Source organism: Cupressus sempervirens, chromosome 1 (assembly GCF_028749045.1).
Source record: "Cupressus sempervirens isolate cs-2001-9-10 chromosome 1, ASM2874904v1, whole genome shotgun sequence".
Lineage (NCBI taxonomy): Eukaryota > Viridiplantae > Streptophyta > Pinopsida > Cupressales > Cupressaceae > Cupressus > Cupressus sempervirens.
The window spans coordinates 413,579,591-413,598,034 of NC_143118.1; positions in this window are offsets into that span (position 1 = coordinate 413,579,591).

Below are 18,444 nucleotides of genomic sequence, written 5' to 3' on the forward strand. Positions count from 1 at the left end.
CACATTGTTACCATTTGGAAAATTTACTAACTCCCACATTTTATTTTTAATCAAGGAATCATAATGTTTTCCTTTAGTGTCTTCATATGTGTGAGGATCATTACTCTTCATTATGGTGGTCATTAAGGCATAGTTAATTTGATGAGTACTTTGGTGACTATGTTGAATATTCTTTGTCTTTGGATGAGTACTAGTTTCAACAACTATATGGGTCAGTGCAAGAAGTTGGGTCTCACTTTCAGCCAAAAAGTGGAAGTGTTTTTTCTATTTTTGAAATATTTTGTCAATTGATGCCAAAATTTGAGCCATTTAAAAATTAAATATAAAAAAACTTCAAAAATAAAAATTGTAGTGCCTAGAATCTTCTTTTTGAATATGTAATTTATTTGTATACCCATATGATGAATTATTTTTTGATATGGATCTTTAGAAACCACTTTTCCAAAATGCCTGTTTCAAGACCATACCACGCTCGTGTACATACACCATAATTTGACACAAATGAATGAATTTTTGTGAATCCTTTTAAATGGAGTTACTTGACACACCAAAGATTGATGAGAATATTTTTTTTGAATTTTTTAATGAATTTTTTTTTTATTAATTTTAATTGGCTATAAAGAAAAATTTTAAAACCTCTCGTGTACGGAAACCATAATTTGATCAAAATTTCACTTTTTTCAAATTTTCCTTTTTTTTAACTTCAAAAGAATTGAATGTAGATTGATGACATATAAATTAATTTAACAAAAATTATAAAATAAAATGGTTATTAAATTTTTAGTGAATGTTGCTATTTTACATTTAGGTACCACCTTTGATTACAAAAAACACAAAAATAGTAAATAAAATCATAACTATATAAAATTTATATTTTTGAAATGAAGACAGTGAGAGCTCTAATGGGTTTTTGTTTCGTAGAAAAATTTGATCGGGACAACCCTCTAAAAATTATGGCAAGGCATGAATTTGTCAGTTCAATGCCTTAGCCAAATCTTGATAGGCCAAGGCATAGGCTTGGTCTCACCAGGGTTGTCCCAAACCAAAATCTGAGGCAAGAAAAAAAGCCACGCCTCATGTTGTAAGAAACGGGCACCCGATATTTGAATTTAAAAAAATGGGTACCCATTTTGAAAAGCTAAAAGTGGCATGTAAAATCTACCAAAAACTTAAAAAAATGAATTTTTAAGACATGGGTACCGGCTTTTTATTTTTAAAAAATGGGTGCCTCTTTCGTAAAACTTCAAATTTTTAATTTTTTTAGAAATGGGTACCTGATTTTTAAAAATAATAGGTGCCCATTTTTTAAATTTAGGGTGAGTGTCCAAGCCGAAAATGGATGCCCATTTTTAAAAATTGGGTATCCATTTCTAAGAGGCATCATTTCGCAGATTTGACTTCTGCGGAATTGCAACCCAACTTTGTGCATTCACCCATATCAAAGGTTCCCTTAGAACTTCCACCAATTTCAAAATCATTAGGAGCTTGATGATTCTCTATGGCCACTTGTTGAATAGGAGAGGATCTTGGGACATCATCAAAGCCCTCATTAAACTTGACATCCCTAATTGAAAACACATCTTCCAAACTAGGATCATACAACCTAATATCCTTTCTTTTGGTCGTCATACACCCCAAAGATGCTCTTGATACTTTTCTTGTCAAATTTATTTTCTCTAATTTCATCTAGTATATGAGCATATGCTTCACATCCAAACATTCTGAAATACTTGACATTGGGTTTCCTCTCACTCAAAGCTTCTTTGAGAGTTTTGTTTTACGAAACACTTGCAGGAGATCTATTCAAATCATGAGATATGGTATTAATTGCTTCAGCCCATATAAATAAAAGAGGATTCTTAGATTGTGTCATACAAAATTCCATTTCTACTAAAGTCTTATTCTTCCTTTCAACAATTCCCTTTTGTTGAGGAGTATATCTAATAGTCATCTCTCTCTTTATTCCATGATACTCAGAAAATTATTTAAAATTATTGTGTACATACTCTCCATCATTATTAGTTTTTATTTTCTTGATATTATTTCTACTTTAATTTTTCACAATAGCTTCAAAAATTTCAAATTTGTTAAAAAATTCAGCTATTTTCTTCAAGAAGTAAACCCATACTTTCCTTGAAAAACTATCAATAAATGTCAAGATATACATAGCTCGTCCTTTTGGTGTAAGATTTATAGGACCACAAAAATTGCTATGGACAAGTTCTAGACTCTTCCTTTCCCTCCATGTAGACCTCTCAAAAGTATCTCTATGTTTTTTTCTAACCATGCATCCTTCACACACACTTGTGTTTAATTTTATGCAAGGTAATCCATCAACCATATTCATCTTTGAAAGGATAGCTAAACTTTGATAATCTAAGTGACCATATCTTTGATGTCATAACTCACTTAAATATGATATTGTAGTAACATGTGCCTTCTTATCAACACTTACTAGAAAATTGTATATTCCATCATTCTCAATTCCTCTAGCCACAATTTTGTATCAATCATTAATATTCTTGATCAAACACTCATCTGAATAAAACTCCACTGTATAACCATGTTGATATATTTGACTTATTGATAGAAGATTATTGGCCAAACTAGGTACAAAATTCACATTAGTTATTTCAATTTTTTTACCATGGTTACCTTTAATAAAAAATTGTACATATTCCTTCAATGTCATATGTTGGCTAGCCCCTAAATCAATATAGCTTTCATTACTTATATAACCTTGAGTAGCTAAAGAAACTATCATTATATGACGATCACCCTCTTTTTGAAAAAAAAAATATTTCCTTCTTTGATTAAATATTTTTTGCCGTTTCTTGAAATACTGATCACTTTTATGCACTTCTTGTCCACACTTGAAATATTTGATATACTTTCTCCCTTAGAATTATTGTTTTAATTCCACTCATTTTGTGGCCTTTGATAATTTTTCCTATTTTGATCATCCCTTGTTGAGTCAATTGCCTTCGATTATTTATATATTAATTTCCTTGATTACTTCTTTGATTTTGATATGAGCTTCAATAGTTTGAAGCTTTTTGATCGAATAATTCTTATTGATGTGAAAAGATTTCATGACCATGGACACTTCAACATTATCAATGTCAAAAGTGAATGAAAGATATTAATCAAACCATTTACTATATACACAATTAGATAAATGCCAATTGAGTTACTAGCAAGTTGAAAAATAGCCATCTGAAACCTTGGAGTTGCTCATTAATCAACTTTTCAAGAGAGAGATTCATGAGAATTTCTATCATTAGCATCATGCAAAATGACCGCTTAACAAGTATAAATTCTGATGATAAATGCATGCAACAGATAGGAAGAGAAAAAGATAGAGCTATAGAGGAAAGTATCACTATAATCTTAGAGTAAGAAATAATATAGGCCAAGCTTGGTCTAGAAGAGGAAGAGGCTCCTGCACCAGCAATGTAGATTCCACCTATTGAAATTGTAGCTTCCAAAGTGATAATTGATAATCTAGGAGGGAAGAGTAAATCAAATTTCAATTGGTCCAAAGGAAAGAGAAATTGGTAACCCCAAGAGACTGGAGTGTACCCATTGTAGAGTGGTCAAAGAAATGAATTTAGAAGAGTCACCAAATGCAGGTTCACCAATCAATTGAACAACAAGATTCTTTGGACAAAGAAAATTGATCAGAAGAGAAAGCAAAAACTAAAAGATTCACTAAGCTTGTTAGAGGAGAATTGGGGTTTGTGATTTCACAAATTGAAACTCCTACAATTTAGAATGGTAAAAATAAAATTTCTTTACATGAGTATCATGTCACTAAAATCAATCTTGGTTGGGCTTGCTAGGAGTAAATCTTAGAAGAGTTTGATGACTCTACTCAAGATTTGAAAGGCAGATTGAAGAAGCTAGAAGACGGATACCATAAACAAAAAAGAGAAATCAAAGTCTTGTGCTAGTACATTAATGACTTTCATCATCCGGTAAGGGAGGAAGGTCTATCATTTGTCCTTCCAATAGGTGTTTTAGCTGAAGCAATTGATGATATTGATAGGATCAAGTGAACTTCTCAAGATGAGAATGTTTGGGTTGATGGAATTTAGGAGGAAGCATTCAAACACGTGGAAGAATTGGTGCAAATTCATAGTAGGGAATCAGCTATACTCTCCAAGATCCATTACATGGAGGAATCATGGGAGGATGAGCATATTTACTAAGGTGAAATAACTTTCACTATCCATATTTTGATGGAGACCCCAAAGTAAGCTTTGATCAATGGTCAAGTTATTGGTAAAGGAGACATCTATGTTTTCCTTCAAAGGTATAGTGCAATGATCATAGCTAAGGAAATGTTTGAAATATTCACTAATGAATCAACTTGATAGAAGAAGATTATTTACATAATAAAGCAAGGGGTATCCACAACACTAATTGAGGAGCATCTTGGGCTTTTGTGCAATCCTACATGTTGGGGGTATTTGGCTTTGAAGTTGCAAACTCAGTCACAAAAGAGTGGTGCTTGGTCATTATTGAAAGTAGTGTTGGCTAAGGTGCTTGGTCATTCAAGGGGCTTGGTCACTAAAGACCTCGGTAGATACTGTTGCTCGACACTAATTCTTGTGCTTGGCATGTTCTTGGAACTCAACATGGTCTAGGAGCTCAGCATGGTCTACGAACTCGGCACCATCTCTAGAAGTCAGCAATGCTTGGGAATTTATTAAAGCTCAGCTTGCTTTTGCTGACACTCAATTTGGTATTGGTTTTTGTGGGTGTTGAGTTGTTTGTCGGGTGACTTTTGGCATTTAATTTATGTATGGGTATTTAATTTAGTGTTTTAGCCAACTTTTAGCTTGACCTATATTTAATATAAGCGATTTAATTTAGTTTGTAATTAGCTAGGCTGACTTGTGGCTTAATTGGGTATAAGAAGGGCTCTTGTAGAGTCTTTATGGGGATTATTCATTCTAGCTTGGAGAAGAGGATGAAGTGTAGATGCAAATTTTGAAGTGCTAGGGTTGTGGCTTAGGAGCTAGAGGATTTTCTAGTGGACTTGAGGGTATAAGTGTGAACTTCTCTTGGTGTTCTTATCCAGTTTTGGATCTTGACTAGCTGGAATTGGCATGTGGTAATTGGATCTTGAAAAATTTGTATTGTAATTGCTGTTTGTATTTGGCCCTTACCAAAAAGGCCATATAGTCGGGAATATTGCATGTAATTAGTTATTATATGAATAAATATTTGTGATTTTGTATCAGATCTTGCATTGCTGTTGCTTGTTGTTGTGTTTCTATTGTGTTGTTATTTGCTAGGGGATTGGACATCTTGTTTGGGGATTCTCCTACCTTGCACTATGTCAGGCGGTATTAGAGCAAAGGTTGTTTCTAAGTGAAGTGTTATAATATCACATGGAAATTAAGAAAAAGTTACAAAAATGAATCTAATCAAAAATTTCTAAAGGTAATTTGTGAATTTTAGTAAAATTTAATACTTAGATGATTTTCAAAATTCTAGAATTCCCATAATAAAAAGTGTAGGAGTCAAGAATCTTGTTCATTAGAGTAAAACCAAACATTTTGATTTAAAATAATAATTTATCAAAAATTTAGTACAATATAAAGCAATTGAATTGATATACAAATTGCGAATATCTTTACAAAAACAATTACAAAAGATCAATTTTTGAGATCAATTTTTCACACTTAGAAATTAGATTACAAGAGGGAGTTTTAATGTTGATACTATCAGTACAAGAGATTACATGAATTGCAAACATGAAATCCATCATCAGCATTACACCGTCAATCTTTTAGTTAGCAGCAGTATAAATCAAAGATGATTATGTATAGTTTAGAATTGGATTGGTGCATAAATAAAAGTACTGCTGAGATAACTAATGCTTTCACTCTTAGTAGTTTATCATTTTTTTTATAATTTAAATTTTTTTTTTTTGAAGTATTAGATAGCAGCCAAAAGAACGGGGGGCTGACCTTAGAGTACAAAAAGGCTGAAGGATCAGCCGGAGGTATCATCTAACCAATAGCGGTTTTATACTTCAAAAAATAAATAAGTTCTAGAATTGAACCATTATACCATCATTCTTGTTACTAACAAGAAAATAAAATAGAAAATACATTCCAGCAACAAGGAAACATATTACTGCACTTACACATATACATATATAAAAAAACCTGTAGGGCATCAAGTTTATAGTGATTGACAACATAAAAGGAAAAAGAAAACACATAATCAGGACTAGATGCCCTCATTCTTTTCTAGTTCCTCATCCTTCTTCTCCCTAGGCTCATCTTAGTTCACGTCCACCCCCTTCTCTTTGACAGGTTTGTCCAGGAGCATCTTGAGCCATTTCTCTGCCAGAAAATCATAAATGGAGTAGGTAGTCTGCTCCCTTTGCCCATGTCATTGACATCCTTATTCAACTGCAAGTAATAAAGAGTAGTGGCAACAAAATGCATAATTTTTATGGAGAATTTTACAAGTGTGTCAAATTTTTGGCAATGCCAATGTGATTGTCCATCATCTCTTTCATCGACTACTCCAGCCTATTGAGTTGAACATTGCTTTGGCTTTGGCTGTTGCTATTCTTCCTTGCCCCACTTCTAGTTAGGGATGGGACAACTTCAAGGGTATAAAAAATTTGAGATAGACTAGACGGCTGGAGACCGGATTTTTACCAATGTTTTGGTGTGGTCTCTTCCTCTTGGTGGGATTTATGTCACTCTCAATAGACTCAGACCTGAATTCCTATTTAGGGGGGTGGGGAACTTTTGCTAATTCTCTGAACATTCTGCTTGGTCTTCCTCGTATCCATATCCGAATCAATGAGGCTAATTTTAACCTCAGAGGAAGGGGTTTTCATGGTTTTATTTGTGGCTAGAGCCAAGACCACGATCCAAAGAAATTTGGGGAATGACAGTAGCTAGGGGGTTGACCTAAAGTGGCGGGTTTAAGGAAAGGTGGTAGATATATAGTTTATTAATAAACCCTTGGTGAATGAGATAAAAGGGTTTACCCTCCTCTTTTGCTTTCCTAGCCTTATAGATACTGTCTTCCAGTGAATTCAAGAAAAGATATGGAAAGAAATCTGATCCAGATTTCTAAAATGGTTGATAATGGGAAAATGGTAGTCTTTAAACTCCATTGTTACTAAAATGGTTGATAATGGGAAAATGGTAGTCTTTAAACTCCATTGTTAACTGTTGTTACAGGAGAATTAGTCCATGTTTCCCCATCGTAAATTGAAAGTGTTAAAGTCTCTTCATTGCAGACGGGATTTTATTTACAGGTCATTAAATTGGTTATCAAATAAATCTATCAGTTTGAAGGAGTCTAAGAAGGCTGTAAACATCATAAACAAAATGTAACTTTCATTATTTTTAATATGGAATAATAATAAATCGATTAGATCCTCTGCACAAAAAAGAGCATCCTCTGTTTAATTTCAGAGTTCGTTTTTCTTTCATTGTATATTGCTGAACTCGTTTGTCTGGTACTGCCGTTTTCTTTCTACAGGATGTAACGTGTCATGATATTAAACTAAAGGTTCATTTACAGAGAAGAAAGAAAAGATATATATGCAAAGTGAACAAGAGACGGTTCATTTTCCCAAATAGAGTAGACATTAGGGAAGAAAATGATCCTTTAGCATTAAACAAATTTTAAAATAGGAATCCAGGAACAGGTATCTTATAGCGGTATCATAGCACACACTATGCATGAGTAAAGGATATTACAGTATTATCTTAGCAACAAGTTGTGGCCAGCACTTGCATGATTCTTGTAGTTCTTTTGGTTTGCTATACTATAAATTTGGTTCTTCTCATAACGGTTTTAGTATTTACAATTACAATCATTATTCCTCACTGATCTCAAAGACAACTTGAATATTTTCATAGCTTGCAAGCACCTACAAGTTTTGTAAGACAAGATACATAGCTTAGGAGAATACCCTACTATAAGAAGGGTTGTTGCAGTCAAGTGTGTTAGCCGTTAGACAAAACAAGATGGATTAGTGAGATGGACTGCTAAATTGATACCATGGCATTATCCCTTAATTGCAGTTTCTGGCATGCAAAGGTTGACTGCCTGAGTCCAGAACATACAATGGGGACTGTAATATTCAAGGAGAGTGTGTTGGCAACTTCACAAGATGAGTATTTTCTAGAAAATGATGATATGATAGCTGCCTTGTGATTGCATATAAATTAATATAGAAAAGAGCTCGAAGTCTACCATGATATTGATAACATTCTTGTGAGAAGTGGTGAATCATGAATTTTTTATGACATTAACTCATTTATTTATGATGGACATTTAGAGGGATGATCAATTTTTTTTTAGGATGGTAGTGCTTTAGATGACTAACTAGAAAATGCATGCTGGATTGATAATTATTCTTTATAAAATCAGATGTGAGTGATTGAACCTATGATTATTTCATGCTTTGTATGCTATGACAATACTTGGAAGATCATTGTAGCTAGATTGCATGAGAGGAGAGCACATGGATTGTGCTTCCTTACAGCCAATCAGGGAGTGACACATGTCACAGGGTGAGAGGATGGAAGAAATGGGAAGGATGAGTCAACAAAGGAGGCTTAAGGGATAAAATCTTCATAAAGACCCTCATAATGGCTTGTAAGAGCAATGAAAGGGCTTGGAAGAGTCATTTATGGCCTAGTGAGCTTCATAAAGTTTTATGGTTGGGATATTTGTGAGAGAGTTGAGATATTTTGACTTGGGTTAGATTAAGAAAGTCTTAAGCTTGACTTAGCAATGTGCAAATGATTAAGGCTTGGATTAGGATGGTTTAGGATTAGCTTAGGGATAGGCAAGTGGATGGCATTTAATGAGGGTGGGTGAAGGAGGAGATATTTGTTAACTTTGGCTTGGGTTAGTAAGTCTTAACCCATGTTTAAGGAATGTGACAAGGTTAGGAGGGGATTAGGATTAGGTTTAAAGACATCCTCTAGAAGAGTCTAGACTTTGGATGAGGATAGAGACTTTCTAGAATAGTCTAGAACTTCTTAGGATGAGGATGAAGACTTTCTAGAAGAGTCTACAACTTCTTAGGATGAGGATAAATTAGATTTTAGGAAATAAATAAAGTTCTATTTATTTCAAGGGTTTGGGTTGAGGAGATATTTATTAAAACTTTTTAAATATATATGAGGATTAATATTTAATTTTAATTAAATGTTTTGAGTTGGGATTAGGGGTAGGAAATGATGGGATTAGCCTTTAATCGAAATTAAAGAAGGATTAGAAGATTTTGGAAGTGGTTAGTGGTCTTAAGGAAATTGGCCAAGTTTTGGGCAAAAAATAAATTTTTTATTTATTTTGAGTTTTTTGGTCAATTTATTAATTAAATAATTTATAAATAAAGAAATAATGTTTAAATAAGATTTAAACATTTTTGGGAGGGATTCTTTAATTAAATATTTTTAATTAAGATAAAGGAATTTAATGGCATAAAAATAAATTAATTAATTAAATAATTAATTAATTAATAAATGATGATGTCATCAAGAATTTTTTCATTAAATAAAAAATACTTTATTTTCTAAAGGATCAAGGTGTCTACACCTCCAAGTGCTGAAGTCATAGTTCCTAAGGTTACAATGGATAGTCCAGGAGGTGAAGAGGAAATTGAAATTCAAGCAGTCCAAAGGAAAGAACAATTGGTAATTCCAGGGGACCAAACTATATCCATTCTGAAAATGGCTGAGGCAACAAATTTAATTGTGTCAACAAAGGGAGGTTGATCTAGCAATTTAATTATAGAAAACTTTTTACTGATCAAACAAATTAGAAGAAAAAGGGAAACAAAGAAGATATACTAAATTCATCAGAGGAGAATTAGGATCTAGAATCTTGCAGATTGTAACTCCCACAGTTGACAAAGGAAAAAATTAGATTGCTCCGGATGAATATCATGTTACGGAAGTAAGTCTTGGTCAAGCTTCCCGAGAGAAAATATTGGAAGAATTTGATGACTCCACATAGGCTTTGAAGGATAGGCTAAAGAAAGTAGAAGAAGGGTATGAAAAGCAAAAAAGAGAAATTCAGGCCTTATGTCAGTACATCAATAACTTGCCTCATCGAGTAAGAGAGGAAGGTCCATCATTTTTCCCTCCAATAGGTGTTTCCAGTGAAGTGGTAGGTGATATTGATAGAATGAAGTGGATTGCTCAGGTTGCAAAGATTTGGATTGAAGGAATTCAGGAGTTAGCCTTCAAACATGCAGAATAATTGGTGCAAGTGTACAATAGGGCATTGACTACAATCTCTAGGATCTAGTGCATGGAGGAATCATAGGTGGATGACCATATTTACCAAGAAGAGGTTATTGCTGACATTCATAATCTGATGGAGACCCCAAAGAAAGAATTGATTGATGGTCAAGTTATCAGTGAGGCGGATGTCTATGATTTTATTCGATGGTATAGTGTAGTGATCATGGCTAAGGAAATGTTTGAGAGATTTACTAGGGAATCCAACCGATGGTAGAAGATTGTTGATAACATCAAGCAAAGAATATCAAATGCAGTTGCATCCTTGTTATCGCAAAGATTGGTGGAAGAAGAAATGACAACTGATAATCTAAAAGTCAAGTTAGAGGAATTCTTTCAACTAAATGTATATGGAAGAGATGATTTTGAGAACTTCTCCATCTGCTCACATACAATGCACACTACTAAGGACTTACTACCATATTGGGATGAAAGCTTGGGAAATGTAGAAAGAGGAATTGTAGTTCTAGGATTCAAGCAAGAATCTACACCAAGCATCAATACAAAGGAGTTGGGAACAACGTTGGATTGATTTCGATCCTTTAGGTGAAAAAATCAAGGATAGATGCATTAAATGCATAGTGGGTGTTCTTAGGGATCATTTATTACACCCCACTCCTTCCTAAATGAGCATGCATAGTGGGCATTTATTACCCACTACAGTAAAGGATTCCTTGTTGCATTAATGTTCATTCCTTTCCTTTTCCCTAACCCTAATTAGGGCTGATGTGGCATGATCTTGGCCATCGGTTATTGTGATCATCCGAGCCACTTGTTGTAATCGAGGACCTATATAAAGGCCTCATTTCTCATTTTTAAAGGGAGATTTTTATGAGATTGTTTCTATGAGCTACTGAGATAATAAAATTTTCATTGGAGTTTGGTAAATACTTGACGTGTCTTAGTGCTTGCTTGTTCTCTTAAATTTCTTCAATTAGATTAAGTTTAGCCTAGTTAATGTGTGGTGATTGCAATGAAGAATATGATGGTGTATTGATGAATTCCTTTGGTTCATACTTTTGATATTTTAGTGATTCTAACTCATCATGCAAAGTTAGCCTGAACCCCTTTCATGCATATGCTTAACTTCTATCATTCATATACATTGTTATTTATGATGGTGTATGCGGTGATATGAAAATCTTTAGCATAACCCTTGAAGATTGCACCAATTCACGCATAGTTGTAGTATAACTTGGTGAAGAAAAATTTGGTGAATTGAGGAATTTTTCCATTAGAGTACTATTTGTTGTTATCACTACCCTTAGCATTAGAATAGAATTCTTGAACCCTGTCTTATTGAAATTTTGCATATTTTGTAAAAACTCCAAAAAGTACTTCATTGCAAAACCTTAAGATAGCTCCCACATCTAGTATGGCTTGAAATGAATCTAAATAAACTAGTAAGGCCCCTTGTGATCATCAAAAAATCATATCAACCACCGATCTTATCCATAGTCAAGGCCTAGCATTAAGGGAACCTTGAAGTCATTGTATGATCTTCTAGAAATCTTAGCATACACAAGACTTTATTCAAGAGAGGATAAAATATTTTGGTATTTTGTTCTACTATTTGGTGAGTCATAAAACACACATCAACAGAAACTAGCACTAGAAGGAGGGCCTTCACTAAGAGATTTTATAGCAGTTTCACATATTGGAGAACATTAATTCATCCCCGCTTGAGGTACATCAAAGATCCTTGAGATTCACCCTGGGATTGCATGAATTACAAGAGTTGAGTTTTGATCCAAAGTCTAGGTGAGGAAACAAAGAAGTATCTACAAGTTAAAATTCACCAAGTGTAGCCAATCTCACAAGGATATTCCAAACTCCATCACCTCAACATCAAGCACAAGGGTCAATCCAAGGAGGATTTCCACCAAGAGCTACACAAATTCAACAATTATTTGTGCAAATAATAGTACAAGTTTTCCCACCTACAAATATACAAGAAAAAGTTCCAACAATGGCCTGGCAACGGTGTCCACAAAATGCATCACCCTTTGCAACGTTTGCTACATACAAAAATATGCCAAAGAATCCTGAACACTTTTGTTCTAAATTCTTTGTGAATGATGTGAACCACACTGTTGATGAGCACATTAATATTTTTGAGGATGCCCTCTAGAATAGAAATGTGCAAGATGAGGATGTTGCATGTATACTTTTTCCTTATTCATTGGGTGAGGAATCATTTTATTGGTATATCAACCTACCTACAAATTCAATATAGACTTGACAACAATTAAAGGAGGCATTCCTCAGAAAGTTTAGATTTCCTATCACCCCTGCAAAATTGTATAGGCGGTTTATTGAGATAAGGAGACAAGAACGTGAACTAATTGGTTCTTTGAATAATTGATTTTAGAAGGCTTATTCAAGATTGCATGATCCATATTGCATAGGAGATGATGCAGCATGACTTGTCTACTATGCAAGCCTAGACTATTTCATGTCTATGTTTGTTCAAAAAACCCATCTGGCGCCTACAAGTTTGATTCAAGCATATGCTGAGACAGAGAAAGTTAGTTTATAATCATTGGCAAATATGAATGGAGCACCCAACTATTTTGGAAATGAAAATACATTAAATCAAGGAGCTTTGAATTATGCTCCAACTATCAATCTAGTTCCTACCCCTTTGAACCAGTGGTGTTGCATCCTGGAGCACCTGTGTCACAGGTAATGCCCATGCATCCAATTTATCTCTAGAACACATCAAATTCTACAAGGACCCAAGAGGAAAAAGATGAGATGAGAGATTTGATTGAACAAGTGAAAAAGTTGTCCACTGAGGTCACTTACCTTAGAAATCAAAATAATCAATTGCAAAATGCACATAGGAATTATCAGTCATATCAAGGTAGCAGCCGAGTTTATCAAGGGAATCCCCCTCCACATCACAATAGTAATCAAGGACACAATCAAGGATTCAATGAAGGTAATCAAGGATATCGTAATAATAACCAAGGTCATCAAAGAATATCATGGAACACTAATCCAAATAATGGGGGCATACCATCACCATTGGACAATCCTCCATCTTAGAATCGCCTAGCTAATAAAGTCTTCTTAGTAGAAATCACACTATCTAGATGGTGTAGATTACATGAGACTAGTCAACATTCTGAATTACAATATCACAAATTTTAAAGAGTACCAGATATTTTCAAGGGAGAAGTGAGGAACACTGCCACATCTAAGAATCTTCCTCCTATGGGATATGAGATGGTACCTGCACCAAGATATGACCAAGAATTGGTTTTTTATGATTTTAAGTTTCCTCTTCCTGATTCTCAGGATTACATGCCAATACAAGCTAATCAAAAATTCCTACCAGCTTCAACAAATGGTCCTATAGAGATGCAATGTTATCAAGTTCCACTTGAAAATCAACCTCCACTAGTATCCCAAAATCAATCACTACATAAGGATGGATTTTTATTCCCTCCTCTATATAATAGTGTCTTGGTGGAAGGGACAAGTGAAGCACAAGCCTTTCAACAAACATCTAGTAATACTCCAATAAAGACATATCAAAGGAATTATAGGAACCATGAGCCATTAACATCATCAGTTCCTCCAAATAACTTTTCAACTCCTCTGCATCCCAATGCGAACAATAATCCTAAGCCTCTTAGAGACCCCTTTGAATATCAAAATTTGACGAGCTCTCAAGGAGAAAAAAGGCTATGTGAAAATCTAGGACAAAAATAGAAAGGAAGTCCTCCTAGAGAGGAATGAAAGATTCAGTTCTTATTTATTAGATGAATTCAAGAAAATTAATGTGAGTCTTCCACTATATGAATTGATGAAAATTTTAGAAATCAGAGATACATTATTGGAAAGCTTCAATGACACCCCCACAAAGATTGTTTCTCAAAATGTATCACATCCTCCAAGAGGGGTATCCAATGTCCAACAATACAATTTTACAGAAAAAACCAATGTTGCAGATGATGTACCACCATATGCATCTAAGCTTGCTTAGAATCCTTCACGTTTCATTGGAATGGTGCAAAACTCTCAAGATGATCAGAAGGTTACATCGAATGGACAAATATTCTTATAAAATCCCTCACCGAAAATGATCAGAGATAATTCTCCTATATTAGAAAATTTTGTGACAACACAAAATGGGAGAAATTCTATACATAACAATGAGATATTTGACTCAAAAGGGCAGAAGCTAGTGGTTTTTTATCAAGGGAAGGAGGAACCTGCACCTTTCCTAGTATCTGTTAGAATTTTTGGGAAAATGTTGCATAATTGTTTAATTGACTCTAGTGCATCAAGTAATGTAATGCCATTGGACATATGTAGAAAGTTGGAATTGATTCCACTTCAAACTGACAAGAAGGTTACACAATTGGATAAAAATGAGGTCCTAGTCATGGGAGAGTTGAATAATATTCACATGCAATTAGCCTCTGATCCACATGTTCAAAGTTGTATTGACATATCTGTTGTGGGTATTCCTGAAGGGTATGACATGCTTCTTAGTAGAGATTGGGCAACGAAATTGAATGGTTATATTGCAACTGACTTTTCACACATGTGGCTCCCATGGAAGGGAATTCCCAATCAAATAAGGATAGAGAGCACTCTGAGGCTCCAATTGTCAATCACTAAGTATGGCAAATATAATGAGATCCTATTTATGGAAACCATTTTGGGATCATATATTCTCAGAATTGGAGAGGTTTTAATGTTGCAAGATTACAATCAAGGGGGATGTCCTGATGTGACTCCAACTTTCACTAAGGTACATATTATAGATGATTCAAAACCATCACTGAATGAAGGAATGTTTGAGAATTTTAGGAATTTTGTCCTAAAAAGAATTAAGCAGGAAGTTGAATTAGGAAAGGATGCATCCATTCAAAATTTTTTGTAACCCAACTAGTGTAGAATACATAATGCTTTTCATTCTAAGATATCATGCACCATGTGCAAAGAAGCAATTGCACAAGTTTCCAAAATGGTTCCAGAAGCATGGATAGCAAAAAATGTGGTCAAAGTGAACTCATCTTGTAGGAAAATTTTAGACCCACAGCAAGAAAGAGTTCAAGAAGGTGAAATAGGACAAGAAGAAAATTAAAAAGAATCCAAGGATTCAAAGGTAAAATCACCCATGGAATATGAAAATGATCAAGTGTGGACCCTATCCTTTGATGGATCCAAATCAAAGAAAGGTAGTGGAGTTGTGTTGAACTCATTAGACCAACTGGAAAAGCATATTTGGTAGCACATAGGTTACAATTTCCTTGTACTAATAATGTGGCTGAGTATGAATCATTGGTCATTGGATTGCTTCTTGCTATCCAAAAGGGTACTAAAATCCTACATGTACATGGAGATTCAAACATAGTCATTGGGTAGGTATGCAAGAAATATACATGCCATGATAAAAGATTAGGTCATTATCGCAATAGAGTTTGGGACCTAATCAAAAGCTTTGATGCTTTCAATATTAAAAGGATAAGTCAAACAAGCAATCCAATAGCAAACTCTTTGGCTCAATCTGCAAGTTCATTGGAGCCATTAGCCATGGATTGTGTGAAGAAATTCACGGTTGAGTTGACTTCAGTACCATCAATTCCAAACAAAATCACAAATTTTCAAGTGTTTGAAGATGATAAACATATTCTTGATTTTTTAACAAACTCAAGGGTATTTTAAGCACAAGTCATAGATGAAGGAGAACAACAACAAGCTCAATTTGAAATTGATGAGATTATGAATTTGAGGACAAATACCATTCCAAAAGGAATGATTGAACTAGACATAATTTTTGATGTAGACAGACTGAGTTCCCTCAAATACCAAAGTGCTGAAAGAGGGGAATGTGAAAAGGTAAACTTGGGAACGAGAGAAAATATCAAGAATGTATTTATTTTGAAGGTTTGTACTCCCATATAAAAGGAAGAAATATTGAAACTTATGAAGAAATTGCTTGATGTTATTGCTTGGGGATATGAAGATCTGAAGACATATGATACATCTCTCATCACACATACTATTCCATTAAAACCAAATAGTAAGTTGTTTAGATAAAGGAAGAGACCAATAAATCCATTGTTAGAACCACTAATACATCAAGAAGTGAAGATGTTATTGTTAGAAAGAATTTTATTCCTAGTTCGACACTCAACATGGGTTGCCAACCTTGTCCCTGTCAGAAAAAAGAATGGAGAGATAAGGTTGTGCATGGATTTCAAAAATCTCAACAGAGCTTCAGAGAAGGATAATTATCCAATGCCATCATTAGATGAAGTGATACAAGTTGTTAACGGTTCTCAAATGATGTCATTTTTAGATGGTTATTCTGGGTATAACCAAGTGATGGTAGAAGAAAAAGATAGACTAAAGACTACATTTACAACTAAATGGGGTACATTTGCTTATAGAATAATGCCTTTTGGTTTGATCAATGCAGGAGCCACTTTTCAAAGGGCCATGGATTATGCTTTTAGGGACTTGGTAAAGAAGTGCATCATCATATACATGGATGATCTCACAGTATTCTCTCGATTTAGGGAAGATCACATCAGTGATTTGAGGAGAATATTCCAAAGATGTAGAAGATATGGGATTTCCTTAAGAAATACATCTTTGCTATCACTAAAGGGAAATTGTTAGGACATGTAATATCAGAAAGAGGAATCTCAATTGATCCTGAGCGTATTGAGGCAATACCAAAGATAGGATTGCCAACTAGTCAGAAAGAACTAAAGTCATTCTTCGATAAAATTAACTTCATAAGGAAGTTCATAACTGGATTTGCAGAGATAGTAAGGCCATTAAATGACATGTTAAAGAAAGGAAAAAGGATAGATTGGACACCTACAACAAGAAAGGCATTTGAAGAAATCAAGCAAGCAATCATAGATGCTCCTATTTTGTTGAGTCTAGACTACACCAAGCCTTTTTATATATATTCTTTTGCCTCAGAACATGCTTGTGTAGCTATCCTTACCCAGAAGGCAGATGATCAAGATGAACATCCTATTGCATTCATGAGTTCACCCTTGAAAGACGTAGAATTGAGATATCCAAATGTTGAAAAATAAGCTTATGCTTTAGTAAAAGCAATAAAGAAATTTTGACATTACATCTTAAGAAGTAAGGTTTATGCAATAGTTCCTGATGCAGTAATGAAGACTTTGTTATTGCAGAATGAGTTGGGAGAAAGAAGAGGAAAGTGGATGGTAGTTATTCAAGAATATGACATGGAGATACAACCAATGAAGTTGGTACGAGGACAAGCTCTAGCTCAAACCCTTTCTACAACTGGTCCCAAGTTAGTGCAACAAGTCTATGTGTTAGAAGAAGTATCCCTAAATGAATGGTATGATGATATTGTTCATTATTTTCTAAACCATAAGTCTCCATCACACTTGAATTTTGTTCAAAAGTGTTCATTGAGAATGAAAAGTCATAACTTTATGCTTCAAGGATTTGTGCTATATGGAAATAATCATGATGGGGTTTATTTAAGATGTGTTGGAAAGGAAGAGGCTAGACACATCATAGAACATTTTCATAGTAAATATGGAACTAGTCATGGAAGTGGTTTCGCTATGGCTCATCAAATATCAAGAGTAGGGTATTATTGGCCAACATTGTTTAAAGACACTTATGAACACGTAAAGACTTGTCACATATGTCAGATAGTTGCAACACGTGAAAGAAATCCTACTATGTTATTACAAACTATTATTGAAGTAAAACCATTTGCAAAATGGGTATTGGATTTCATTGGTCCCATCAATCTACCATCATTAGGACACCACCAGTATATCCTAACTGCTACAGACTATTGCACTAGATGGACTGAGGCTTAATCACTAAAAAATTGCACAATAGAGGTTGTTATCAAATTTCTTGAAGAAAATATCATTATCATGTTTGGATGTCCCCATGCATTTATATGTGATAATGGGCCATCATTTAGATCCTTGAAGTTCTCAAACTGGGCATTTGACTATGGGATCACACTAAACTTTTCATCAAACCACTATCCACAACGGAATGGATTGGTAGCATCAACAAATAAAAATCTATTGAGTGCAATGAAGAAGTTATTAGACAATAATCCTAGAGATTGGCATACATAGCTGAGATTTGTACTTTG